Source organism: Meleagris gallopavo, chromosome 2, assembly GCF_000146605.3.
Source record: "Meleagris gallopavo isolate NT-WF06-2002-E0010 breed Aviagen turkey brand Nicholas breeding stock chromosome 2, Turkey_5.1, whole genome shotgun sequence".
Taxonomy (NCBI): domain Eukaryota; kingdom Metazoa; phylum Chordata; class Aves; order Galliformes; family Phasianidae; genus Meleagris; species Meleagris gallopavo.
This window is the reverse complement of record NC_015012.2, coordinates 74,190,208-74,217,227: the sequence shown is the minus strand read 5'-3', so window position 1 is coordinate 74,217,227 and position 27,020 is coordinate 74,190,208. Positions and strand designations below refer to the sequence as shown.

Here is a 27,020-nt window from a genome sequence, read left to right as displayed (position 1 = left end):
CCCTGGCACATGCTTTGCTAAAACAGCTATCTTGCCATCTTCCTATCATTTGCCTCTTTCCAAGGCCAGATTTTTGCCTGTGGCTGAACCCCAAACACAGAATGTCTGTTACTGATTTTCATGCCAACAGTGCTCTTTGGCCTGTTCAGTTTAGGTCATGAGACTACATAACCTCACCCTCACTGGGTTAACTGCAATATTGTTTTAGGTTCTGGGTTAGACCATAACCATGTACTGCCAACTGCCAAAGGAACTCAGTTTTCCTGCCACCTACGTTCTAGTTGATAAGGAAGATAAGCAAGATTAAAAGATTGCAGAGTACTCATGTTTTACAGTAACAGCAGCCATTTCAATACCTGGCTTAAAAAAGAAACCACATCTTGTATCTCAGAAACAGCTGCGTTCTGTTTCCAGAGCTGCTGTAAATTGTTCGTGTGCTCCTCAACACAACATTTTGTGTGTCTCCCTCCCTTGTTCTCATTGCACTAATAAGTTAGTAGTTATGATGACTAGAACCGTAAGCAGGTTCATATTAAGACTCCCTAAATACATTGAAACACAGAAACTTAATACCTGCCAGAGATGGGAGAAAAAATTAAGACAATTGTTTTGGCCACTGAACTAGCTCACATTCTTCTATACTTATGGTGCTATTTGGTTCAGCAGAAGGAGAATGAAAAGGAAGGTCCCTTTTGCCAACAATTTATACTGTCTCATGTGAACAACGTTAACTCTGCTCAGACCCATGTTAAAAGCTGTTGTGAACCTTACTGTGGGTAAAACGAGAAGAACAGACTTTGCATTGGATAGCCAAGCCACAGAACTGAAGTATCAATGTTCAAAAGTCAGGGTTCAAGAGGCAGCACAAATTGGCCAGAAGTACTGGAAAGCATCACAGCTCATCACTGCAAAAAGACTGGATATTTAGGAAGACAGACTTCACAGAGTCTACCAGTATCTGGGACATGTTAAATTGCTTTTTTAGAATAAAACTGTGGGGGGTGCAGATTGATCAAATGAGATTTAGAAGCTTGACTAAATTAGGATGATACAAACTGCTCTGTAAATCTGCAGGATGGCCAATGGATTAGGTCAGTGCTTGAAAACTCCCATCCATGGGAGAAGTGAAAACTTGGGAGCAAAAAAAAGTTATCCGTTTGACCTCTTGATAACATCTCTGAAAAGCGAAAAACTGCTGCACCCTCAGCCCTGAATGAATCAGTTAAAGTCAGAGGGACTGAACTGGCACAGATTCCACTGTTTGTCACAGTATCCTTCTGGACAACATGTCCAGCATACAGAAAAGTACACAATACAATGGGTGAGCTGTTGGCTGACAAGTCAGGCTCGAAGGGTTATAGTAGGCTGTGGGCCAGTCAGTAGTGGGGCTCAGCAAAGCTCCATTTTAGGGCCAGTTCTCCTTAATGTTTTTATAAATGCAAGACTTGAATGCTTACTAAGTAAATTTGCAGATGATACTAAACTGGGAGAGGCTGTTGAGTCCCTCGAGGGTAGAACAGGATCTCCACAAATTAGAGAGCTGCACAATCACCAAGCACATGAAATTTAACAAGAGCAGGTGCTGGATTCTGCAGCTGGAACAAAGCAATTCTGGGCATTTGTACAGACTGGGGGATGAAATGCTGGAGAGCATCCCCATGGAAAGGGATCTGGGGGTTCCGGTTGATAGCAGGTTGAATACTTGTCAGGGGTGTGCCCTGACAGCTCAAAGGACCAACTATATCCTGGGGGGGATCAGGTCCAGCATTGTCAGGTGAGGAGAGGGGTTGTCCTGCTCTGTGCTATGCAGCCTCACCGCCAGCACTGAGTGCAGTTAGGGGCACCACAATATAAGAAGGACATAAAACTATTAAATAGCATCCAAAGGATTTAGAGGGGAATACATATGAGGAGTGGCTGAGGTCCCTTGGTTTGCTCAGCCCAGAGCAGAGGAGTTGAGGGGGGGCCTCATGGTGGCTGCAGCTCCCCACAGGGAGCGGAGGGCAGCACTGAACTCTGCTCTCTGTGACAGTGACAGGACACGAGTGAACAGCATGGAGCTGTGTAAGGGGAAGGTCAAGTGGGGGTTACAAAAAGGTTCTTCACCAGAGGGTAGTTGGACCCTGAAACAGGCTCCCCAGGGCAATGGTCATGGCCCCAAGCTGCCAGAGTTCAAGGAGTGTTTGGACAACACTCAGACATAGGGTTTGACTGGAGTTGGTCTAATGATCCTCGTGATTTCCTTCCAAATTGGGATATTCTGTGATTCTACCTCCATAGCCAAAATGAAGGGAGTAAGAACAAATATTTGAGATGGAAAGCTGTGCCACTATCTACACTGAGGTTGTCATACTTCACACAAGTTAGATTAGTGAATAGGACAGGAGAAGGGGTGGGGAGAGGGGAAAGGTTAAAATCAAAGTTCAAGATTAAAAGAGAGCCTTCTTGTTATAAAATAGAGACAAAATAATATTACCTGAGGTATTCTGAAATTAGCGTCAGCCTTTTCATAGAACCATAGAATCACAAAGGTTAGAAAAGATCTCTAAGATCATTCAGTCCAACTGCTCATCTATCACCAATGTTTCCCTCTAAACCATGTTCCTCAGTACAACATCTAAACGTTTCTTGAGCACTCTAAACTTTTCATCTCATCAAATCAAGACAGAAGGCACAAACATAGAAGACAGTGGAGAGTTAGGAGAACATAAAAACCAGAGATGACTGAAAGATATTCAGACATTTTTTACTAACATAGCTACAGACTGACCAGTAGTAACCAGGGTATAGCTTTGCCTAAAAAAAAAGCCAGACCATCCTTCTTTCACCTCTTCTTGGGCTAAAACAGACAAGTGACCTGGGTAGTGTTGAAATCCTTCATACTCACTTCTTGTATAACCCTGCCCAACTTCATGCCTTAGCTTATGCATATGTAGAAGTGACTGTAAGATGGATTTAACTAAAATTTCATGAACAAAGTACTGCCTCATCTTAAATGCTAGAAGAACTTATTTAATATTACCATTTGCGATTATTGGATCTATCATGCCTCCCTAGAAAATACAGCTATCTAGGAAGAGTATAAAAAGTGATCTCCGTTTCTGAAACTGAAACAGACTGGTGAATCCACTGATTCAAATCAAAACCTTAAAATGCCATAAGCAACCTCCCAGATTTTCCAAAACACAGATCATCACTTTATGGAGTTAATTTCCATCGGGAAAGAGAGATAAGTAAGAAGATACATGGCACAGCTGATACCTGTCTGTGCTAGCTCCCAGTGAAGTCTCAAGGAAAGAGCATTCAGTGTCCATTTTTTCTGATGAAGAGCGGGAGTTTGACTAAATACAGGTGTGAGAAAAAAAATGCAGAGCTTTTAGGTCTCAAATTAAGAAAAGAGGAAGTTTAGGAAAACTGAAATGACTATTTTGGATTCAAAAGAGAACAGTTAGCTTCTGTTGCCTAAAGTAATTATAATACTGCTTCATTTGCTTTGATTATGAATTTTAATTTTTTGATACCTATCTTTCTTTGATTGGCCTCATAATGGTTAGACAACGTATCTGTGCATGACTGTGCTGCAGTTTCATTTCTACATCTCAACAATTAGTCCTCTGATAGATTATGTTTAATATTATCCGTATTTCCAGATAATTTAGGCTGTCATCAGAACGTTCCATAAAGATAAGGTTTGTTGTCAGCTTTTGATTTTACTGCTTGTGAAAAAGTGTGTGGACTCCGAAGTGCAAAAAGTATCTGCCCACATGGGACTTGGCCCTACTCTCTGTTCATAAAAGCAATTGCATGAGATACTTTAGCTACTGCACTGTTGCAGCTTTGTTACCAGGCATTTCATAACATGCACCAGCACCATCAAGGCACTGAAACTTGTGTCAGGATGGACAAAACTAGTGACTATGTGCCAAGTGCCCCATGCTGTATTAAAGAGACGCAGTGACACAGTCCTGAGAAAAAGGACTGTGCAGACAGAACAAGAAAGATTTGGAGGATGAATGCCAACTGAAGATTTGCTTGAGGAACATTTTTGTTTCATTCTTCATTACCAGGTGAGCGACAGGCATGCATACTGATATAGATGAGCAAATGGGGGTTTCGTGGAAGACAAAGCAGCAACGTTCATTCCCAGGTGGCTCAGACACCCACATTTACCCTGCAATCACAACTGCACCAGAAACAATTTTGTTGGAGTTTCTGCTGGCAGGATGCTGGTTAAATAGATCCAAAATCCCAATGGCATCTCCAGTCATCCCAAGTCTGCTGACAACAGATTAAAACTCTGTTCCTTCACATTAATGGAGAGCTTTACCAACAGCCTTACCACTATTATCATCTGCTAAGGAAGTATTTTTTATTGCATCTTTTAAAATATGTATTAGTCTGATATTTAGCCTAATTACTTATTTCTTAGCACATACATAAAACAACAGCACTAAGAAGACCAGAGATACAGGAACTGTCCTTATTTGCAAGTTGCCTACAGGACCCTACTCTAAGAGACAGCATTATTGCATCAAGAAATATCACATCAAGGTTTCCAGTAGCTTCAACATTTCCCACTTCATTAAATAAAAAACTGGGTAGAAAAAAGGAGGAAACTTTATTTCTGCTCCACTTATTAGACAAATGCAAGAAAATGTTTATATAAAAGATTATCTGACACAACCTCTCTGAATCTTGCTGAAACACACAAATAAAGCAAGATCAACCCAGATAGCCTAGAATTTGCTTCCATGTTTTAGGCAAATGGTCTAAAACCAAAAGTTGCTGGATACCTTGGCTGAAAGCTTCCAAATAATTAACACCCACAAGCAAGTACACTTGCTGATAAATAGCAGGTTTTGGAATGCAATGCATATCCATCTACAAAACTTAAGTCTTTCAACAAATTAATTCCATACAACAACTTAGCTACAAGTCTCAGACTGGAAATGCCTCCCTCCCCCCTTCACTGAAATCATAGTCATAAATGCTCTAAAGGAGATTAGGGAGAGACGATTTTGCAAAGCACAAAGCATTGACCTAAATGTGATCCTGTTTAAGTAGGTGAAGGTTCTAAATTTGACTGAAAGGGCAATGTTCAGACCAGTGCTTTGTGTTTTTTTAAGATTTGCACAAGCTTTTAAAGCTGTGCGTTTCATTTAAAGGAGATTTTACAACCTCTAGAAATGTTTTCCACTCTTAGCCAATAGAAAAATGAAAGATTTTGTGCTTCACCTATTAGCTCTGAAACAGCAACAGTAGCACACAGGCCACTATCTCATTCTTAGCATTTTGTTAGCACTGCTCTAGCACACAGGAGGGATGACTACTTCATTAAACAACACATTCTGTACACTTTTACAATAGAAAGGAGACAGTAAAATATAGGCCAGCTGCATTTCCTATTTTCATCTGTGTAACACTGTTAAATCAATGGGATTTGCATAGATTAACTAAGGACAAAATTAGCCTATTTTATTAATGGCAAAACGACATTAAGATTATAACCCATCTCACATTCAACACTAATTACTTCCTAACTCGATGTATTGTATTAGAAGACTCTGCCTAACAGAGTCATGTCAGATGAAAATAAAATAGTTTTCTTTTTTTCCCCTCTTGCAGACATAATACATTTAAAAACTGAAGAATTAATAATTCATTTTCTTTAAAAGAGTGAAAAAGGAGGAAAGGCTGCCATGCTGCCCGGGTAGAAAAATGGGACAAGTGAGATCTCCCAGTTCACTGAGCCCCAACCTATGCCATTGTGGCTGACCAGGCCATAATTCCTACCACATGAAGCTCCATTATAAACCAGTGATGTTGTAGGAGTTTTTTTTTTTGCTACCTAACTGTTCCTAACTGCTCATGAGAGCACCTGTATTTTTAATGCTGTATAGAAACACTCAAATAAAATGCCACCGAGATTTTGAAAAGATATTTTAAAAAACCACACTGTGGTATTAGTTCTGCTAAACATTACACAAGCTTGAATTTTAGTTTTACATTAGGCTCTGTAATGCTGAATTTCCCAGAAGGATGCATCTCCAAATAATTAAAAAACTGTTTCGCTTTCTTCACGCTAATGCTCTGCAGCCCCCAACTCTGAGATACTTATGAAATAGCTGATCTGAGAGGAACTCGCACCTGGATTTGGTTTTAAAGGGACACAACAATAAAGTGAGCTGAAGGATGCCTTGACTGATACTGAGACATTGCCATTCACCACCACACTGGAAGGAGAGCTTTGGAATGGATTTCTCGAGGATGCCTACGTTTCCATTGGATGTCAGCAGAGCCCTGCCTGCTGGATGTTAAGACTGATGATGTTCATGGCATTTTTCCTCCAGAAGGCAGTTTGCTCCGGCCTCTTCATTTCAAGCAGCTTGTATCCATTGTTCCTTACAACCTTTATAAATGCTATACTGGTTTTACAGCCTCCATCCAAGGGACTGCACCTCAATGGTACCGTGCGCATGCACTACACTTTCAGTACGCTGAGACTGTTCAGAGTGAAATGCAGAAAATGCTAATGTATTACTAGACTCCTACAATATTTTTAAATAGCATCTCTGGTATATGAAACTATTTTACAAGCAAGTCAGTGTTCTGTGACACCAAAGATTTTTATTTTATCTTTTAAAGTTTAAATATCACAGAAAAGTGGGTGTTGATAGGATCTGCCAGCAGCACAAACAATATGTAGGAATTCAGACTAGAAGTGAAAAGATCTCTCCACAACAGTGAAATTGAGGCAAAACAACAGGAAAAAGACCATGATGTGCAACAGTCTAAAACTGTTCAACAAGCAAGAGGAACAAAGATTTCGGAGTGCATTTGGACATTCTCTTCTTTAGGTAGTGTGTCAAAATTGATGTTTCTTCCCTTTTCCCCAACAGACTGTGGGATTGGGCCCAAAGCCACACAGCCAAGCTGTGATCCTGGCAAAGCCCACAAGGTAAATAAGTTTGGGCACAAAGCACAACTGGATGGAAGGCACTGAGGGGTGAAAGGCTGGCAGTTGAACAGGCAGTGCTTGAACAATGCTCCAGCACAATGCCAAGTGTACTCTGGAGGTAAGTGCCATATAGCCAGAAATGTATCCACCTCCAGCTGAGATCCCTGTGTGTTTAAAAGGTTACGCACTTCCTATTTCCCAAGCAATTCCCAATCCCACTAGATTTCCCTCAAGCTACTAAAAAAGTAACCTTAACCTCAATTATTCAGTTAACATTTGGTGACTTCTGTTTTCATCCATGCAGCTAGCGTAGCATGAAGACATACAAGAGTGCTATCATACTCTTTCACAAGACAGAACACTTTTCATCACCAGCAAAGCACCTATATATGTGTGCTTTGTAAGACAAGTTGATTCTCAGAGCTAAAAAAAGAACACCAAGGAGATGCCAAGGCGTATCATTTGGGCATTTTCTTTTGTTTCAGCACTCAGTTGCAGAATCATCTGCCTCAGATACAATCAATAATCAAAATGATCCCTAGCCAGATGACAAATCTCTGTGCTTCTGTAGGTTTAAATGTCAAATTACCAGTGCCATTAGAATCCTGGTTTGCTTTTAACTTCAGATCAAAGCTAACAGAGCTGCTAAGACAATGCTTTCTTCCCTCCGCCTTCCCCCCTTCTCACTGCTCTGAAATCATCTGTCTTCAAGCCAGAAGTCTAAATGGAGTGTACAGTGAGTTCAAAACAGAGAAGGTTGATGGGAGTCTACTGCCAATTCCACTCTGCAGTCACAGCTTGCTCCCAGAGCTCCATTAGCTGCCTGCAATCAAGGGCGGCTGACTCAGTCCTGCTTGCTGTCCAGGTTTAATAGGTTCTGCTAGTTAATGAGCAATGGCTAGATTGCATTCCAAGACTTCACATCATTCACAAAGCAATTAAGTGTACACTTCTTGGTCTCCTCTCACAGCCTGAGAGGAGTGCCTCATTCTACTGAAAGGATAAACGCAATCCTCAATTTTCGAAACAGAATAGCACAACACAGTGGGAAACTGTCAGAATATTCACTTTCTTTAAGTATCAAGATGAATGCATCATTACTTTCGTAAGCCTCTGAAGGGCTCCTTTACCTGTACACTTCTGGATTACACATTGCTCTCACTGGATGAAACCAAGAGCTGTAAACCACTGGGAAGCATCTCAGTGAGTTGCTGACAAAGCAGGCTAGGGAGCCTTTGTATTGCCGAAACAAAAGGTATTTAACATGAAAGCCAATGCAAAGGCAGTGGTACTTTTTACAGGTATGCTTTTCACATGTTCCCAGTAGAAGTCTGCTGGGCACCTTGCAAAAGGTGAATCAATTAGCTATAAATTTGCAAAGCTTAGAAGCTAAGTGACTTGAGTATTCAGGAATCCCTCATAAAATCAGGACCATACTACTTGAGAATGAAGCCCAAGAACAGAGGTGGGAAAAAAGCAAGCGTTTTCTTTTTCACTGGCATGCATCCATTCAAACTGCCCATCACCTTCCTATACTCCTGCACTTCTTTGCTACTGTAAATCTACATACCATTACAACTACAATGTAACTTTCAAAGGTTTGTGTCTTTTTTCAAGATCTCTCTTCCCAGGCAAAATTCCTATTGTTACAAGGTGGCAATTTTTTTCTGCCAGTACAAAAGACTCTGAGTTGATTTACAGTTGGATCAAAGCTGGGTTCCCTCCAGCTTCCCTCCAGGCTCTCCAAAGGACAACTGCTTATATGTGTGGGCTGCTTTTCCATGCCACGCAGGTCATGGAACCCAGGGGAGCAAGGAGTTCTGCTGGCGAGAATGTGCCTTTTCTCTCTGGGAAGGGACTGAAAAAATGTGCTGTTTCCACCTTACACTGATCCTAAGAACCAGCGAGTGGATGGCAGCCATGTCTGGAGAACAAGGAGAGATGTGCTGGTCATACCTTCTTCTCTCCTCACCCTGCGTATATCATTCACGTATGAGATTTACAAGAGCTTGGATTCGCTAAATAAAGAGAAACTATACCTAAACTATAAATTATACTATTACAGTATACATATCTAAACTAGGTCTAAGTGATTGATTAGTTTAAGAAAAAATAATCCTTGTTTGTCAAAGAAATTCACTGCTAAAAATGACTAACGCAATAGCATACATTGGTCTTTTTTCTTTAAGTGCAAAGCCTATGGAAAGGAAGCACAGCTGAAGGGTTATACTGTTTTTTTTTCTTCTATTATTCTCTATTTCCTTAGCACATGCCAGTCAAAACTATAAAGTACTTGTGGGAGAAATGCACAAGGCATAGTTTCACATTCCAGCAGATCTATTTTCATGTGCTACATAGAAGCCAAGCGACCACCCAGAAAAAGTAAGGCCGACACAACTTGGCCCACCAGTGTTGCAATTGCATGCTAGCAGCCTCTTCTCCACCAGTGCCTTGCCCTGTGTTTGCTACGAGACATAACCAAACCTCACAGCTGGCCCAGTCTGTGTCTCATCGCTTCCAAACCTGCCAGTGAGCTGCACAGGCTCAAACAATGCAGATGAGCAGCACTGAGCTTTCTTCACAAGAAATAATCCCAAGTTCAGCCAGAGTGCTAAAACAGGATGAACGGCCTCTTCACGAGAAAAAAAAGGCAAGAGGCGATCTTAATGCAGGAATATTCTGCAATATGAACAGCTCTTTAACTCTCAGACCCTTTCAGTCCCTGTCCCTTTGCCATCTGTGACAATACTTTCAACCCAGTCATTCTGAGGGTGGGTAATCCCTGGGCTTCGGAAAAGCTACGGTTTTCTTTTTCCTCTCCTTAGAGCCCATGACCATCTATATATTTTATTTTATTTTTTCATTTGTTGGTCACATAAAGATTTGGTAACTGCTTTGGAGTCAGGAAGATGAAATCAGTCCCCTGGAGGCCAAGCCAGTTGAGAAACATTGCTGGGGGGAGCAAAAGAAGTAGACAAGACTGTCCTTACCAAAGCAGAAAGCATTTCTTTTTATTTAACTGGGCACAGGGCAAGAAGTTTTGGCCAAGTATTTATTGATCAGACTGAAGTGCTTGTAGTGAGAGAGGAAGGTGAAATGTGTGCAAGGGTACAGTAATCCTTGCCTTGGAAGAGGAGTAGAATCATAGAATGGCTTGGGTTGGAAGGGACCTTTAAGATCATCTAGTTCCAACTTCTCTGCTATAGGCAGGGACACCTCCAGCTAGACCAGGCTGCTAACAATCCCATCCAGCCTGGTCTTCAACACCAGGTTGAAGGGAAGGGGCATCTACAACCTCACTGGGCAACCTGTTCCAGTGTCTCACCTCCCTCACAGTAAAGAATTTCTTCCTAATATCTTGTCTAAATCTATCCACTTCCAGTTTAAAGCCATTTCCCCTCATTCTGTTGCTACATGCCCTTACAAAAAGTCCTTCCCCAGCTTTCCTGTAGGCCCCGTTCAGCTACTGGAAGGCTGCTATAAGGTCCCTCTGGAGTCTTCTCTTCTCCAGGCTGAAGAGCTCCAACTCCCTCAGCCTGTCCCTATAGGAGAGGTGCTTGAGCCTTCTGATCATCTTTCTTGCCCTCCTTTGGACCTGTTCCAACAGCGTGATGTAAGGTAGGGGAACTTGCGCTTAGCTGTTGGAGTGAGATAGCACAGAAAGTCTGTGGTACATGGTGTAGGAACGTTGATTAATAAAAGGGATTTTCTGTGGGGTGTGAGGGGAGAAAAGAGAAGCAAGGTTCTCACAACTTTCCCCAGACAATACCTTTTCTACATCTGTTGGTCATTGTTTTCCTCTAGTCCAAGACCACAAGGAAGTAACCAACTGCTAATCAGGATTTTACTTGGCAAAGACTTGTTGGTTGCTGCAGCAAGGAGCGCTAACTGCACAGGTTTGTTGCTGCAGCAGCCTCCAGCTCTCATCTCCAGCAGATGCTGCCATCTTCCAGCCCATGGTAGGGCAAAAATGTGGTCAAGCCTTCTGTCATTGATGGAATTGCCTGAAGTGATGGCAGAGGCTTGCTGTGTGTGCGGCAGAGAGCAAGAAAGCCAAATAAAGAAAAACTAGACCATTTGCCAGAGCTGTCAGGCAACAGTTAATGGAGAGGAATCTACGATTCTGTTCATATTCTTTCACCGCAAGCAGGTGTGGGAAGCCCAGGCTGGGAGGGGCATGCAGATAAAAAAAGAAAGAGGAACCACATTTTCTTTTTTTTAACATGTGTGATGTATTCAGATGAATCTTTCTTACCAACAGCCCCTTTTCCTGGAATCAGCGCTAATGCCCAGGCGTTACCCTCGGGCTCTCCGATAAACAAGCAGTGCGCCTCAAACGTTTTGGTTATAATACACACTTCTGGTGAAAGATGACATGATTTTGATGGGAGTTTGAGGGGGAAATCGAGCCATTTGAAACAGAGGCATTATTAAAATCTCCATGCTTTTTTCAAATTCAGATTCATTCTGTGGTTGTTTCTTTTTTTGTTTGCTTTGTTTTAATTTTCATACTATAGCATCATGTGCTGCTGTTTATCACCTATGAAGGGAAGAATAAAGGGAAGGTCTCTGTTGCAATCCCCCTCATTCTTCCCTTGGTCACCGTGCACACAATGGTGTGGATGATTTTCACACCTATGGATTTTGCATGGAAAAAGGTCCTGACCTCCCCAGTTCCCCTGATCCACTGCTCCTCCCTGACCAGCACAGCAGCCACCTCGTTTTGGCCATCCTCCCACAGCTCTTTGTTGCTGAATGCTGGGGTCAGTGGTGTCACCAGCTGACATGATTGGTACCGCCGTCATGACACTGCTGCTCTAAAGGAAACAGGCGGAGGGTAGAGGATAGAAAACAACAACAGAACCTGCAGCCATTTTAGGCAGAAGGAATCAGGCTCAAAGAGACATGAGCAACCTCACGTTTTCCAATTAAAAGGAAGGTCCTTGCATCACAGCAGATGTATGCGGCATTTAAATGTGCTCCTATGCTCTTAAAATCAGGACATTTCTGCCTGCCCCAACATAGATCTTGGCAGTATGCTCCAGATCTCTCAGATCAAAGGCAAAGATTAGGGAGGGGGAATATCAAAATGGTTTAAAAGAAAAAAAAGTATCACAAGAGATAACGCCTGACCTGTGATTCAGCAGATTTGAATGCTTAGAAGTACAGCAATCTGTGCACTATTGAAAGACAGCAGCAGTCCATTACACGTATTGATTTGCAGCACTTTGTCAGCACTAATGATGTTACCTCATTAAAAGAGATAAATGCCCTACTGTTCTACCAAAAGCATCTGCTCCTTCCTCTTTCTCGACTGTTCTCCAGCAGGGCCCTCAGCAGCAGCATATTGAAATCAAATGCAAAATTGGCTTAGAACAGCTTGCTAGCATTGCTTTCTTTTGTTGTTGTTAGTTTTTTTTTTTTTCTTTATTGTTACTTAAAAAAAAGGGAGAGTTAGTCCACGTTTCTTAGCAGGTATTTCTTCGTATGACACAGAGCAGGTGCTTCAAAGGCAAACATAGCCTAGCATTGGCTCCAGAGCTAGGGAAGTGTGACTGAGCAACAGCTGTGCTCCATCTTAACAACACTCCTGTGGACAAAGAATTCTTCAAAAACAAACTAATATCTATGTCCACAAATCTGTTTATTACTGGGCAAAGCAATACAGGTTGCAAATTTGATCAACACAGGTGAAGCGACAGGCAAGGTGGTGATAATTGCTTCTGTTAACACTCAGCAACATGTTTCCACACACAGTGAGCTAGTTTTGTTTCAACAAATTCCTAGTTACATGAAAAGGTAGCAGTTTACCATAATGAATGTTTTATGCGTAATTCCTTTGTGTATAGAGTCTCCAAAGTACACATTATTGAAGTCTATTAAGCTCTCTATTTAGCAGAATTACCAACGTGCCTTTTGGGAAATTATTACAATGAAGCTGTACTGGTATTTAAATTTCAGTTGTTTAACAATATTTTCCCAATTACCAATCCAGGTGTCTACTTTAAAGTGCAGTCAGACTTCCTCCAGAGCAGCCTAAGCTCTCCTACAAGCTCCTTATGGAAATTCATTTTAAAATGACTGTTTTAATCTGTTTTTCATAACTAGCATCAGACAGCTACTGCTTTTACACAATAGGAACTCTTCCCGACCTTCTTCACCAAGTATAACACCCCACAATTAAACCTGGTTACAGAAACAACTAAATATTTGCAGCCACACATTTTTATTTTTTATGTACAACTATCTGAAAGATAACAGATTTTTTAAGGCAAATGGCTTTTATGTGAAAAAAAGACCTGTCCTTGGGTGGAACCATATTGCTTCACTGCCGTTCAAGCTCAGGATAGACCTAGATCCCTATTCCACTTCAGTTACTGAGCTCTGAATTGCATGTAAAGCAAAGACAGAACAGCTACTAACTTTTGTTTGTGTCCCTCAAATCATTTCCCCTTGAAATACCACAAACTACAGCTACTCTCTAAATGTGCTGTTTTGTGTGATAGAGAGTCTTAACCTTCATTCTAAAGTTTTCAATCTGCACCTACTTCTCCTGTGATAGGGACAGGTATTTTTCCAAAGGGAACATTCTGAAGTTTCTCAAGGGAGAGGAAGCAAACTTAATGTGCTAAAAGTTATAGGATTGAGCTCCTACGGTGGGGTGGAGGAGACCTAGATCTCAGCCTTTCAGGTTTCTTTCATGACCTTCAATAAATCACTATGTTCTAGCCTCCATTTCTCATCAACAAGAAGGTGATATTTCATCCTCTTTTAGATGCCCAGAGGTGCTCAGGTTCTATCTATGGGGCAGTCAAGCTTTCCAGCAAAGACAACCAAGCAAGCTCCTAAACAGATGTCTTGTCCTTGCCACTACATCACATTGACAGTTTTATAGCTTCAACACCAGTTCAATTTTCAGAAAACTTCAACTGCAAAAACAACACTAATATATCCAAAGAATGCAAGCAAAAATTTTATTAAACAAATGGGCACAAACACAGAAAATAAGTAATGAAAAATTGTTGCTCAACAGTATTACCCATCAAAGGAATATGCAGAATTTAGGCCATCATATGACTAGCTGCTTTGCTTTGCAAGAATTCAGTTCATGGACAATTGAAAGCTAAAGTAATCCTTGGAAGCTGGTTCACATAGTACAAGATCCTCTGACAAGTATGAGTCAAATATGTTTTGACTCTTTTGGCTCTAAGGCAAATTCAATGCCCTCTGGCAGGTCTACACAATAAAGCTGTTTCCATCATGACCAGAAGTTCTCCACTCCAGAGAACAATTCTTGGAAAAAAACACAGCAAATGGCTAGACTGATTTTAGCCATACACTAATTCCCTATAAATCAATAAACAAAACTGTTTCATTTCTCCCGTTACAAATCCTGAGCCAAACCTTCTTTTCTCTTTTACAAAATGACTTTGTCTGCAATGAGAGGCTAAATCTCTCATAAATAAGAAAGGAAACAATCCGTTCACCTTAATTGAAGTAAGATGAGGAGCATCTCTTTCACCTTTAAAAAAGAGAGATGGGAGAACAGTATTAATCTCACTTCTTTAGTTTGCCTCTTCATTAGGAAAGACTCATGTATTCTTAGAAAACAGATGTTCTTCAGTCTTTTGTAGTTACTTTACCCCACTACAGATCTCAAGCCCAAGACTGTCAAATGCTGAAATATTAAATATCAAGCACCTATTTTACTATCCAATAAAGAAGTACCTCTTCCATCCTGTTTGATGGGTTTGTAGGTCAAAGGGGTAGCTCTACTACAGCCCAAAGCAATCAGCCCCTTGCTCCCTTGCCTAACTCTACTTTCATGAGCATGAAGTACTGCTGAGCTGCAGAAACACCATCCATGTTTTCAGTTAGGTGTTGGCTGGATTCACCCCATCAGGAAGTTCATGGTATGCCCTTGTAGGCACCAACACTTCTGCAAGACAGAAGGAAGGAAGTCTGAGCAAAGGACACAGTGGGAGGACAAAGAGGATAAATGGCCACAGCCTTGGGGCTGGGGCTGCCCTTTGGTCCCTGCTGCCTACCAGAAGACAATATAGAAATATAAGACGCTGTGTGCGGTGCTTCATATAACATGGGTATCACAGTAAGTGTCTAACATTCCACCTTTTTATGTCATCATGTCTATCACATCAGATGACAGACATCACCAGACAATACAATCTTGCTCAGATATTGGGTGCAGATGTGGTGAGGCCTTCTTTCATTATTGTGGCATGCAGACAAGCAACTACCTCAGTCAAGCTGTCGTTTTGTCTCTCCTGCCACCTACTGTACTGAAAATCAAAATATGTGTCACCAGCTTGCATGCATCTCCTTTTCTGTTTGGAAACTGCAACATTACTCCATAAAATCATAGACTCATTTGAATTGGAAGGGACCACTAAAGGTTATCCAGATGAACTCAGCTGCAGTGAAAAGGGACACACACAGCTAGATCAGGTCACTCATAGTGTGGTCCAGCCTGACCTTGGATGTCTCCAGGAATCATCCACCACCTCTCTAGGCAAGTTGTTCCAGCACTTCACTATCCTTATCATAAAAAACTTTTTTCTTCTATCCAATCTAAATCTCCTCTCTTTACATTTGAAACCATTTCCCTTTGTCCTATCACAACAGACTTTGTTAAAGAGTCCCCTACTTTCTTATGCCCCTTTCCCCCCGCCTCTATCCACCCTTTTAGATAGTGAAAGGCTGCTATCAGGTCTCTCTATAGCCTTCACAATAAACAGCCCCAGCTCTCTTAGCCTGTTCTCGTCGGGCAGGTGTTCCAACCCTTGGGTCATTTTTGTGTGCAGCATTTTAAATGGTACCTAAGTCACTGATGCTTAATAGTTAAAATCAGCATTAAATACAAAAACTCTTCCACAGTTTAGGGTATGAATTATTCTCCACCTTGCCCCACAAAGAATTAATCACATATTTATCTTAATAAGTGAACAGTCCAGATTACCTTCATAAACCTCTGGCCCTTTATTTGCAGTTATTTCCAATTACAACACTCAAAAGGGGCAAAACGCAGCAGAAAAAATAACTTCCTTTTGGGTGTGAAACTGTCAGCCTGTGGGCAGAGTCAAAACTGTTGGCCATACACTTGAACCATGTTACCAAACTAGCATCACCTAAGAACAGACCAAAGATGACAAAGCCTCCTTTAGACTGTGATTGATGCTGGCCTTTTAACCTCTTGCTCTGTAAATTGCATCTGAGCAAGCGTGGCTGTGCCATGAATACCTGCTGCAGCTCTGTGTGACCTGTGTGAGATGTGGCCCTTCTGGCTCTACAATCATGACCTACAAAGGGACTCTAAAGTCCCACTGATACTTGTACCCAAGTGATGCATCCAAGGGAAAAAAAAAACATCTGGATTCTGACATCAATCCCGATTTTGAAGCCAGATATCAATGTGGACAACGCAGAGAAAGGCTACAACAAGGCTGAGCGGGTCCAGCACAATTTAATCATTCTGCAGGAGCTTCAAAGCCATTCATGGCAGGATGTCGAAACAATAAGCAATCAACCCAAAACCAAGCAGAGAGATCGCCCTTGTTAATTATTTATGTCATCCTCCCAGAAGGCGATGGCCTGACAATTTCGCTTTTTAGCACATCATTATTAATTTTGAGAAAGTACTCAAAGAGAAAACAAGAAGCTGAAATTGATAAAATATTCTCACCATTTCTCAGTAATAAGCAGACGTACAAGCGCTGGTTTATTTTCCCAAATATGATGCTCCCTTTTACTAAATCAACAGGCAACAGCTTGGAGCTATGTGACAGCAGATATCTTTGATAAATGGAGTATTTTGATGAAGTAGAAAGACATTCGACATTTGCACGATCAAGTAAGCTATCAAATTCATTCACTTATGCTGTGACCACGGTAATTAAGAGGTAGTAAATGTGGAACTGAGCACCAGTTAAAATGCATTTTAAACCTGTTTTTTACACTGGTTGCAAAAAGGAGATCTTCTACTAGCAGGATTCTTTAGGGCCTTTTCATGCTGTAATTAGAGAAGCGGATACAGAAGATAAATCGCCTTGCTCAGGCAAACAGCCCTGCTTTTGCAAGAGGAGTACCAACATAATAGAGGGTCTTTCATCTTAGAATTTGATCAACTGAGAAAAAACATTAATATAATTCCACTCACTTACAGATAAACATCTCTGAAAAATGAGGACATTTCTATTTCTTAAACCAATCTGACAAGGCTGTGACTAAAAATACTCGTGTAACACACACACTTCAGTATGGACACAGGAAAAACATCAAAATGAATAACCAAAGGATGTAACACCAGCTATTTAGCCACCAAAACGCCTCAAGAGCAGTGATGCATGCATTTAATGCCAAATATGGCCCACAAATATCTATCATACATGAATAAATGTATTAAAGAATAATAGCATGTTCCCATTAATTACACAAAGGCTGTGAACAAGCAAGGGGTCCGTGACTGAGGTAAAAAGGGACCTTTTTACAGTGTATGGTCAGGAACAGCATTTGCTGACGTCAATTTAATTTATAACAGGATTAAAGTAAAAAAAAAAAACAACAAAAGATCGTGCTAGAAGTTAGAAACTGTACATTAAAAGTAAAAACTAATGGGGTGAACAGAGTCCTAAAACAACTTAGTTCTTTTAACATTAACTTGAAAAAGCTGCTACTACAGCAGCAATATCAGACGGTGCTGACACACCTTTGCCAGAAACCCCTAAGCAATTCTTAAGTATCTCTGAGGATGCTAGAAGGGAATAAAGAAGTCAATTTTACACATCCTGTGCTGTCTGTTAGGAATGATGTATCATTAAACCATCAGGCAAAGTTTAATCTCTGAAAAGACTTTTACCTCTGCTGTATTCAACTGAATGGAAAGGAAAGAAATTTAAGCTTGGTTGGCCTATACCTGACAGAGGCTTTGTAGCAGAAGCTTGTTGAAGATTGCTGATGAGTGGGTGATAAGCTGCTCCCCAAGTTTTGCTTGCTTTGAGAATAGTGAACAGGCTGGGAGATTTTCAGAGCAGATTCTCCAAGCAAGCTGTTCAGAGAAGCCACCATCCAGAAGGCTCAACAGGAGGAAAAAGAAACAGGGAAATCACAGCTAATGGGATTTGGCCACAACTAGAAAAAGCTAAGTTTCAGAATACATTATGAACAGTCTTGCACTTCTGCATTGCACCAGTTCACTGGTGGATGAGAAAAATCTATGTACATTTAATGCCTTAAAAAGCTCAGTGTAAATTTAGATTAATAAATGTTTAGAACAAACCCTGCTTCATCTCTGGGCTGCCCTGTAGACACATGCATTAAGTAGAGGAAATTGCCACCACTACACCAAGGTTTCCATGACTTTCTGTAGGAAGAACATGTCAGTCTAGAGATTTATGTAAGATAAATGCATGCTTGTAAATGCCATAAACGAATACTTTGAGATATAAGGAGGTCACTGCCCTGCTCTTCTTAGAAATCAGCTCTCAGCCCACTGATCCCTCTGCAGAGGATTTAAAGTTTGCTCAAGTTTTCTACAGGAGGGAATTGCTATTTGATCCTTTCTTAGGGTATAATTGGAGCTCAAAGTACAGGGTTACCTTGCTTGCAAGACTCTCCTTGGCACAACTTCAGATTGGGGAAGGCTGTACAATTATGGCACAGAATAAGATCTTTGGAAGGAAATGAAGATCTTTCAAGCCTGAAGGAAAGAAAAACTGCCTTTCCTGTTGAAATAACAGCAAGTGCTTTGGTGTGCCTCAGTGGTGTGAATTCCAGGAACCAGCTATGAGTTGCATCTCTTTATTATGAGCAACTAGGTCAAACCTCAGAGCAGAACCCACAGTTCTGCTGCTTTGGGTTACGAGGCACCAAGGATCTCCTGCTCTGCTTCTGACCTGGATGGCCATGGTGACAACCACTGCTCATCGCAGTTAGAATCCAGTTCTGGAAATGGGGAATAAGTCTGTCTCTTAGAGAAAATTGAGCAGTTATAGCTCTCAGCTCTGGAGGCATTCTGTATTCAACTCTTCTCAGGAAATAATGTAGAATCCCAGTGTGGAAATAACATGAACTAAAGAAGAGACAATCTAATGCAAATGGTTCAGATGGGAGGCCAACAGTGCAGGTCTAAAACAGTATACAGAGATACCACCTTTAAGACTCAACACACATCTGCCAAGGAATTTCCCTTCTCAGATGCTAGCACTGTGAGCTCAGCACTGAGAAGAGAGCAGCTGGTTGCAATGAAAGAATCATTACTCAAGGAGATACCCTCTACCTGGTGTATACTGTGGAAACTGAAGCCAAGTGCAAGACATGACATAACACGTAAGCACTTCCTTGGATCCCAAAGGAGGCAGCGCCACGGTATGTGCAGCAAGGGAAGGTGCCAGCAACGAAGAAATTCCTAATCGTGAGATACAGGAAGAGGTAGTATGGCCAGAAGAATGGAAGTGATATGAGAAGTGAGATAAAAGAAGTATGAGGTTGATAGCATCTTACAGACAACACAATTTTTAGACGAAGGAGGGGAAGTTGAGCAGCTGTGAAAGAGAGAGAAGGAAGAGTAAGGCTGATTTTCCTGATAGTCAGGTCACAAACAGTTCCCAAAACCTGTCTAGTCTGGCTGGATGGCTGATATAAAGAAGCAGAAAACAATGAATGTGGCAACTTAAGAGGAGAGAATGTGGCAACTTAAGAGGAGAGAAAGGAGATATTAGGATGTAGGGTATTAAGTAAAATTACAAGTCTTCCAATTGCAGTAAACAGCAATGAAGCTATGGACCTGAAAAGTTAATAAAGTAATTACACAGATGTTGTCCACTCAGACAAAATCCTAAAAAAAATAACTTTGGCTCCTCACAAACTTCTTTTCTGGCGGAAATCCCACAGTCACTGATGGGAGGTTAGCTTTATAAAGTGAGATTTTAACATAAATTGCAGCTCTGTGTAAACTATGAGAAATGCTGCTCACAGCAAGAGAAAATGCAGGATAATGAAGTATTTGGAGATGTGGGGGGAAAGAACATTACAGTAACTATGCAAAAAGAATAAATAGCAACACTGTCCTTCTCTGTAACTTCTTGGAGAATCTCAGTGCAACCTACAGTGATTTCTAGTTACGTGTCACCCTTTAACACACGGCCCTGGTCTCCAGTTTCGCCACATACATCTTCTTTACACTCTTATCCCTTGCTGCTTCTCACTTCAGACCTCAGCTGTGAGCTGACGGGCAAGGACCCTGCTGTGAGTTTGTGCAGCAGCCAATGTGGGACCCAGCCGGGACTCGGGGTGCTGCCAAGTGCTCCTTCTCCACAATTAATGAGGGAGGCTGATAAAGAGATGGGGGACAAAGGCTTTCCTCCAAGTGAGAAAACTCTCAAGCAGAAAGCTGGTCTAGCTGAGAAGTCTTTCTCCATGCCAAACATGCTCAATAGCAAAGCGCGGCGCAGTGAGCAAGCCGTGAAATCCAGTGGCCTCTCAGATGAAAGCATAAAAAAAAAAGAAGCGGGAGAAGAAAAAAGGAAGACAAGGCCAAGCAGAGTGAGGCAGGCTGCAAGCATATACTCCCCTCCCAAAACGATAGAACTTTGACTGGACATTGCCCTATGGAGCCTGCAGAAGATGCTGTTTTCTGCGAGAGAGAGTCAAGTTAAAATACAAACCTGCATTTGCAGATACATGAGTTCCTTAAGTGCAGCAAAGAATTAAAGAAAATACTTTGTATTGAACTTGCTTTATTGTGTATGCGCTCCACTAATTTCCAATTGCAGTTTCTGCTCCTGCTCTCAATCATCATCAGGATGACACACTGACATTCAATATTGCCATGTTAAAAAATCTAGAGTAACTGGAAATCATATTAAGAATATTTACATACAGTCCATGTCTATTTAAGGTTTGAATACATATCATTACAAAATGGCAAAATTAACCCAACCTAATTCTCTCGGGGATGCACAAAGATCTAAACAACCCCAAGCTGGATGTTCTCTCTTACCACCCACTCAAATAAACAAAACAATCCGAAACACGCCAGGGTTAGTTTAGGTTGCAAATGGTAACACAATCAGCCTTCAATCCTCATGCTCGAATGCAGTTCACTCCCCACTGTGGCGCAGATTGTGCCACAAGGAAAGCATGGTCCCACTGTGGCCCCGCTGTGGCCAGCAGCCTGCTCATCATGGGCACGACATTGTTCCTTCCCAGCACCCCAAACCATCCCCAGTGGGCACACAACAGTGCTATTACGGGACTTGCTGGCCCTGGCAAAGCCATTCCTGCAGTATTGGGGTGAGCTGCTTTCCAGCAGCCCCGGCTAGGAGCTCCTCGCTCCTAGAAACCAGCGCTGTCAACAGCATGCCCTTTGTTGTGTGCGTGCACAGCTTGCTGGTTGTTTTGGGTCTCAGTTGTTCTATTTCGAGGAGAAATTTTAGTTTTAAATGAGTAATCTGTTTTCGAGTGATTTCTCCACGCTGGCTCCACCCTGCACTGTAAACTAGACATTACCTTATACAAGAATGAATCCGCTGCATTCCTCCGTCTCGCTGCCGCGCAGCACATTTCCTACCCTTGCAGCCCAACCAACAGCAGCACACACTCCCCCACCCCTTCCCCCTCCGTTTTCTTTTTCTTTCCTTTTTTTTTTCTTCACCGCCTCACTGTGTTTTTTGTGTAAATGATCTCACATGACTCAACAAATCCATCTGCCTGGAGCAGGCCGAGTTTGGAGCCTTCCCAGGAGGGAGGAGAAGAATTGCTTTGTGGAAAGGACCTGGAGCTTTGCCCTTTCTCTGGCTCAAATTACCCGCCTGTCAGGCCTGACGGATTTGGCTAAAAATAAAAGGAAGCGGGCCGTGAAAAGGAGATGAATGAGCTCAGCAGTTCCTTAGATAACATGGGCCTGGTGTTGCCCAAAGCTCCCGGCGCAGGAACTTCAAATGCCGGGCATGTAAGCGCAGGGCCACAGACGAGGTGAACTTGGACGCTGTGGGGAGAAAAGCAAAACCCAACCATTCGCCGCTGGAAATAACTGGATTAAAGGCACGCACGCAGAACAGGAAAGCTGCCTGCTGTAGGTTTGGGGCTTGTAAAACCCCAGATTTATGGCACTTCCACGGTGAGTGGGGTCTAGAGGATGTGGTGGGGGACGCGTGGAGTTGCGCGTGATGTCAGCCTCCCGGCTGCGCCAGCTCTGCTTGGAAAGTCATCTGTACCCATGTGTGCCCAGTGCCGCACTGAGTATTAAGCACTTAGTTTGGCAATGTAATGACACACTGTAGCAATCTGTAATGCGAGGCAGTCAGCAAAGCCCTGGCTCTGCGAGCTATTCCTCCTAACCATTAACCATATGTTTGGCTCCACCGTCACCCGAGTGAGCGGGTGTTCCAGCACACCATCTGGTTTCTATCCACACAGGCAACTGCAAAGCACATAGCATTTCCCCCCAGAGCTGCATGTTCCTCTCGGCACCCCCTCTCCTGCTGCCCTCCCTGCCCAGCCCCCTTGCTCCCCATCCTCCTCTTTCACCCCTCACAGCATTGGCCTCTCTTCCTAACACATCACCCTGCTACTGGCACTTGAAATGTCACCCTCAAAGCATGTCCAAACACTGGGGATGCCACAGCATGCAGCCCCCTGTGCACTTAGAGCACGTGCTGGGATCGCATTGCCCAGCGTCGAGTCTTGATGTGTTGTGCTACAAAATGGACATTGCCCTGACAGACCCCGGGGCTGTTGCAGCACCCATTTGTCTGCTGGCACCAACTCTGTCCTGACACTGCACAAACACCATGAGACTCCACCAAGAGAAGGATGATTAGCAAAACTACCCCAAGTGGAGCTTTCTAAGCATGCCTGGTTTTGGTGCCCCAGCCCAAAACTAAAAAAAAAGTAAAGAAGAAAGAGGAATGGAATAAGAAAGAACTGAAAAAAAAGGAATGAAAATATTTACTTTCCCTGTGATAGCTAAACAAACCTTTTCTGAAACTATAAAAAAAGCTTTCAAGCATTATATTTTAGAGGACCTTGTACCATATGTTTACTTTATGATTCTATTAATTCTAACTACTATTTATGTTTTTTAAAGCACTTCCATCCTTATGTTTATTTCTGGAGTCACCTATGGGAGATCAACAGTAATTCTCCTCCCAGGTTGTTGGCCAATTTGAGATTAATCATGACCTAATGTAAGTATGCAGGGATGCAAGCAACACGATATTCAACAAATCCCACACTTGCTGCTTTAAGTAAGTTCATACTCCACAATGAGTCACACATACAGTGTTTATCCAAGTTACCAAGTCCATTACATTTGCAAACATATACACATCACAGCCGTAAGCACACAACTGTTTACACCAAGACACATTCTTATGGCTGGATATTGATTTCTTAATAAAATGTCATTATGCTGATGTTGATACAGCAACTATCTTTCCAGAGGATGCAATTTAACATTAAAAAGAAGCTGGCTGGAGGAAATACTAAATCCACACCCATTCACACACTATTTAAATGTCCTTCTTGGGCATGAATACAGAAATGCAAAGCTGCAATTGCATTTTTTTTCCGCCTAGCATCTAACAAAGAAAATGCGAAGGAATCTCCAATTAAAAACAGCTCAGTCTAAGGCAACCAGCTCTGCCAATCTGCTCCTCAGAAAAATTTGTGCTGAAAACCAAAAGTCTACACTGACAAGGATACATGCTTTTCTACTTCCTCATGCATGTGAGAAATAAGTGTGTGAAAAAGCCACTGTAACACATTATCCTGAAATCAAATAGACACAGGAAAAACCCTTATGTTCCAGAAAAGTCTGATGGCTTCACCAGGACTGCCTAAGAAATGTGAGGGCAGGATCTGGCTCCATTTATGAACTCCACTGCAATTAGCACTCCAAATGTCCCCCCTCCAGCCATCTCTGCCTCTCAGTTAGGAAAATAATTAGAATGATTAAAAACATAAGAGATACATTTTAGCTAACAACTCACATTTCTTAACAAGTAGGGTCTGAATATATTAAAGATGATATTTTAAGGTAACTTTGCCGACATACTGGTAGTATATTTAAATACCGCACATTACAATTGCTACCACTCTGCAAGAAGAAATTGTCTTCATTCATACAAAACAGTGTTAGTCTGCTACAGCAAAGGTACAGATACGAGTATTTTAGCAGATAACAATCTGTTCTTAGCCAGAAATCTTTTAAAATGGGGAATTCAAGGGAAATAGTCACAGATTCAGCATTTCATAGTCTGAAGGGACAGCTAATCATTTGACCTTCTTCCCCAGGCCTGGAGTTCTCTTCCTACATTAATGAAGTTCTAAGAGGCTGAATTACAGCCTGACTCTTAGCATAAGAATGACGACAACACACACACAAACACACACAAAAGAACAACTTCAGTTTTAACAGCCTGAGATAACGAAAAATGTCTCAGCCCCAGCAACAATGTCCCATTTAGCAACTACCCTCGCTGCCAGAACACTTACACTCTCTTGCTGGGTCTGAATTAATTTAGGAGCCAGCCACCGGCTCTTGTTATACCTTGTCACACCTTGCCACCTACCTCTGCCACTCAGCTCCTGACAAAGGGCCACTGTCAACCTGAAATCTAGCCAATTTTAAAGCATAATAAAATAGCAGTGTCACATTATTACCTGAATCCACCGAGTCCTCCTGCCAACAATGATGCTTCTGCAATCACATTTTTCTGTTTTTAAAAACTTCTCTCTTGCCTCATCGCTCTGTGTGAAAACCAACACAAAAGAGAAAACTTATTAACTGGATGAGATTATCTATTATTTGTATTACAGCAGGTAGAATTCCCAGCTGATATTTTAGACTTTTTTTTTCCTACTAAAGTGTCACGAAAATATTAAAAAAGAAAAAGTCCTTTTGGCAAAATTGCTTACTGACCAACCAGAGGAGACAACAGCCTAATAGGGACAGCACTTTGCTTGCAGAGCTGTGCAACAGAACTCAGCTCCCTGAGCCCAAGTCCTGCATCCACTCCCCCAGGGACGGCTGCACAGGGACCAAAGCCCAGCAGGCACTCAGTGCTACCAAAAGCAGGCACACAAGGGAAGAGGGACCCTCTTTTATGTTTCTTTCAGTTTCATTAGTAAATACACGCCACTAATAATCATAGTAGCAATGTAAAAATAATACTTGTAAAATTACATCAACAGTAAATTACTTAATCGTACAGTTTCCCTGAACTTGGCTCATACAACATTATTTAGGTGGTGATTTCGCTTAAAATTCTCAAAAGGGTCTTTTTGTGCCTGTGCTCAGTCCCCACTTCACACATTACTTGTTTCACACTTCAGTGTCAAACTCTCCTGATGAACCGTAATGGACACTTCATATAAGAAACTTCCACACTTAAAGGAAGAAAAAAGCTAATATGGTAGAAACCCAACTGAAGATACAGCTTCATAAAAAACCCACTAGCCTCTCTGAGTTGCCTGAAGACACATCATAAGTGAAGAAAAAATAGGACTGGATGTTCAGTCCTGGAAATGCCATTAGCGTCAATATCTCATTGCTTTCTCTGAAAGCAAACAAAATAAAAACATTCACACCAGAAGATGCAACTCAGCCACCTGCACATGACCCCTTGCTCACCTTCACATGGACAAAATACAGGCAGTCTCACAGCACAGGGAGCTATGGCTGTGACACCCTTCCTGCCATACCGGTGCTCAGTTGTTCAGCACACTCTGTCCATGGCCAACATGAGTGTCTGCCAGAGGGAGCTTTGTTGCAAGGTTTTGGTCACAACAGTCTGACTGACTCATTTCATAAAGAACAAAGTGCCTGGAAAAGCTCAACATGTTCTGGCAACCCAGAGATTTTCAACCTGGGACTTGCACTGAGAAGAACTGACTTTTCTGTGGAAAATGAACCTTGCTGTCCATGACAAAAACCTGCCTCAATCTGCTCAATCTGCAAACTTTCAGGAAGGAAAAAAAAACACAAAAACACAAAACAAAACAAAACAAATGATAATAAAAATGATAAAAACAATCAAAAATATTCTTTACTGAGCAAGTGTGAAAAGATTTGCAGCTTCCTGAGCAAGGACTGGTCTAACCCCATGCCTGTGTCAGGCAACCTCCATACTGCAGCCCCAGCAGCATGGAGCCACCAACACTGGATGCAGCACAGCCAAGAGCTGGGCCAAGGGGGAAGAGCAGAAAATACATCGGAGCTAGAAACTTCACTGCACATGGATGGGAAATCAGAGGTCAGATAGGGAGAAAGTGACGAGCTGCACAAAGGGCTGCAGGTTGTGCAGTGGCTGTGAACCTTCTTGGAGTTGATACAATGCCAGTTGACACCATTTATCATTTTTATTTGCTTCCTATATTTTTAATTCAGTGTAGCAAAGGTAGGCTGTAAGAAAGAATACTGACAAGGGGATGTGCTGGAAGAATCACGGCAGGCAGCAGCTGCACTTCCCCTCATGCATCCCCTGCCACACTCAGTGCACTGGACATACTTGAGCTGCACTTCAGTGCCACAGGATGAAAGCACAGGAAAGCATCGACATTTGCTGGCAACGAAGGTGCAGAAACAATGTGGCTCCCCACTATTTCTACAGCCATTGGAACAGGCCAGCTGAGCCCTGAAGGGCTGCCACAGGGTAGGGCACGCAAGTCTCTCAGTCCAGCTTTTCCCAAGCAGTCGCTTATGGCAAGCTCTTACCCATCCTGAAACCCTGGCTTCTCTCATGCAAAACGCATGACTGCTTACAGCAAATGCAAAAAAAAGCTGAATGAAATATTATGTGATACTGAGACATCTCCATGGCAAGGCTGTGATATCCTCACGATCCTTTGTCCTTAATTTTAGCTCTCTTCCTGTAAAAAAGTGGTAGCACTTCCCAAACCATTTATCAAACTCTCAAGCGTGACAGCGATGAATGGAAAAGTTGGTGAGGAAATTACAAACTTTTTTAGCAGGGCTTGAGTGGTGTGCAATAAATAAATCCTAGGGCCAAGCTTGGAGCAGCAGGAGAGAGCACGACACTGGGAG

The 27,020-nt window shown here is 42.1% G+C and overlaps 1 protein-coding gene across 4 annotated transcripts in view; it reads right to left on the bottom strand.

The window, feature by feature from the left end:
* Positions 1–27,020, bottom strand: part of BACH2 (BTB domain and CNC homolog 2) — a 183,171-nt gene that overhangs the window by 119,941 nt on the left and 36,210 nt on the right. For 3 of the 4 annotated variants that reach the window (XM_010707621.3, XM_010707623.3, XM_019613098.2), the window contains exon 2: positions 24,638–24,724. The exons of the other annotated variant lie outside the window; for it this stretch is intronic. The gene's annotated coding sequence lies outside the window, so the exon portion shown is untranslated. The remainder of the gene's footprint in view (positions 1–24,637; positions 24,725–27,020) is intronic. 4 annotated transcript variants of the gene reach the window in all.